Source organism: Genypterus blacodes, unplaced genomic scaffold (genome assembly GCF_046128005.1).
Source record: "Genypterus blacodes isolate CSIRO-AG114 ecotype Tasmania unplaced genomic scaffold, CSIRO-AGI_Gbla_v1 ptg000193l_1, whole genome shotgun sequence".
Classification (NCBI taxonomy): domain Eukaryota; kingdom Metazoa; phylum Chordata; class Actinopteri; order Ophidiiformes; family Ophidiidae; genus Genypterus; species Genypterus blacodes.
Genome location: NW_027466993.1, coordinates 1 through 2,564, shown reverse-complemented (window position 1 = coordinate 2,564; position 2,564 = coordinate 1). Strand labels below are relative to the sequence as shown.

General features: G+C 47.3%; 1 long non-coding RNA gene across 1 annotated transcript; it reads right to left on the bottom strand.

Moving 5' to 3' along the window:
* Positions 1-519: 519 nt before the first annotated feature.
* Positions 520-2,416, bottom strand: LOC143015259 (uncharacterized). The gene is made up of 3 exons (XR_012965411.1): positions 2,342-2,416; positions 1,059-1,183; positions 520-628 (listed from the first exon to the last, which is right to left on the bottom strand). It is a non-coding gene; the product is annotated as an uncharacterized LOC143015259 (long non-coding RNA).
* Between the last annotated feature and the right edge of the window lie 148 nt (positions 2,417-2,564).

Here is a 2,564-nt window from a genome sequence, read left to right as displayed (position 1 = left end):
TTCTCATCTGAAGAGAGGAAGATTTTGAGTCTTTCTTACCTCCGCTGTCGGCATTTGGCCTGTCGTGGTTAATTCATAGTGTGCTATTAGAAATATAACCCTGCTCGCAAAGTACGTCAATAATTTAATACAGCTTGTATGAGAGAGAGAGAGAGAGAGAGAGAGAGAGAGAGAGAGAGAGAGAGAGAGAGAGAGAGAGAGAGAGAGAGAGAGAGAGAGAGAGAGAGAGAGAGAGAGAGAGAGAGAGAGAGAGAGAGAGAGAGAGAGAGAGAGAGAGAGAGAGAGAGAGAGAGAGAGAGAGAGAGGCTGCACTATAATAAGAATTTATAATCCAAACATCAGATTAGCATAAACAGGTCATAGACCCGTGTGATATGAATCAATAATACAACACACATGTCACACATCAACCACAGCTGTGTGTTGTGTGTGTGTGTGTGTGTACATTATGTGTGTGAGCAGTGAGCGTCAGTGTCCAGCAGCAGCAGAGTGTGAAATATCAGATCCTGTTCTTCCTCAGTGAGCCTCTGATTAAATCACAGTGTTTGGTGGGACTGTCTGATAGCTTTAAGGACAATGTCCTCTGTTGTCCTCGGGCTGTTTGTGTCTCTCTTCATGTCTCTGTATCCTGGAATGAAAGCACACGTTTCACATCGACTTTAGTTATCACTGTTCATTCTGGTGTCGGGATAAAAGGGAGACACACACACACACACACACATACACACACACACACACACACACACACCACACACACACACACACACACACACACACACACACACACATTTTGTTTCAGGGCTGCGATTTGCTTAACATGTGTACATCTAACATGCCCATATTTGGTCATATGTGCATGTTAGAGCAGTGGAATCATTTAGTCTCACTCCGTCTGATACACAGTGTGTGTAATGGAAACACACCACAGCCATTGATTTAAAGAAAGCAAGACGTTGGATATTTGACTGATCTGTCATCTCCACCTCCAGCGTGTGTGTGTGTGTGTGTGTGTGTGTGTGTGTGTGTGTGTGTGTGTGTGTGTGAGTGAGTGTGTTTACCTCAGCTCTCCTCTCTCAGTGCCACTCCTCCAGCCTGCCAGCCATCCATCATCCTCCCATCATCTCCAACCTCAGGTCTGTCTGAGCGGCAGGCTCAGTCGCTCCATCAGTGTCAGAAGCACAATCTATAGGATAACACACGTCCTCTGCTGTCATATCAACTCCTGCCATTGTGTGTGTGTATATGAATGGGAAGAAACATGCGTCTGCTTCCTTGACGGGTTTATTTATTTAGGTGAAATTGAGCGGCTCATGTTTTCCTGCTGGTGTGGAATCATGGTAGCAGATCGTTCTCTAGGCTCTGATAGTAACATCACATGAACATAAACATTCTATAAGGTTCTCCCTCCACAGCCAGAGGCAAATAAAGAAGTGTCTCTTTAATCATGCAGCTACAGACCCTGTGTGTAAACTCAGCACTACAGAGCAGATAAGTATGAGCAGTGTGTTTATAATGAAACCACATGAGGTAAGCTAATGTACTGGAACTGTGTGTGTCTGATGTGTAGATTCATGTGAAGCAACATTTGATTTGATTTTCTCTGGCTGTCTGGCATCAAACCCTCTGATTCTACAAACTGATGGTGTGTGTTGAGGATGGAATGAGAGAGTCCCGCAGGAGAGAGGGAGGGAGGGAGGGAGGGACGACACCACGTCCGCTATAGTTCTCTTTAAACCTAAACAGGGAAGACATCACAACTCTACATCGGTGGAAACACTCTTCTACCTATAGATCACTGTAGGATCTGTGTGATGTGTGAGAGGAGCTGTGCAGATTCATTAGGGTTTAAGACATTAAATGGTGTCCGTGAATCACAATGAGCTCAGGCTCCAATTAATGCAACAAACGTGTACACGTTACGATCACATATACCTACAGGGGTGAGCAAGCCCTTTGACAGGCTCAGAATTTATCAGTCGACCCTTGAGGGCAGCAGCAGGACCCAGCAGCTTCAAATGGAGTAGACTTCCAGAACATGAGAGAAACTAAACAAGATACGTGACAGAGAGGTCGGGGTCTTTGAGCAAGTAGCTCTGAGGTCGCTATGGCGACCGTAAATTACAGCTGTGCTCCTCAAGCTGCCGCAATGTGTGGCTCTGCGGGGCAAAACATACACTTCACCTGATCTACAGGCGGCAGATCTACAGGCTGCAGATCTACAGGCTGCAGATCTATAGGCTGCAGATCTCATTCCTGCTCATCACGTCTTCTCACCTCCGCACACACCTCCTTCCTCTCCGTCACTCATACTGCACCTTCTCCTCACCCTCTTGTCTTTCACCTTCGTTCTCTGGTTTCCATCTCTGGCCATCTTGCGGCTGATGCCCTCGCTCCATCCTGATGCCCTCGCTCCATCCTGATGCCCTCGCTCCCTCCTGATGCCCTCGCTCTATCCTGATGCCCTCGCTCCATCCTGATGCCCTCGCTCACACGCCGTTCACGTGTTCCCCTCTCTCCACTTCCCAGGCTCTCGTGTGCTTCGTCCTCGTTCTTTGACCCTCACA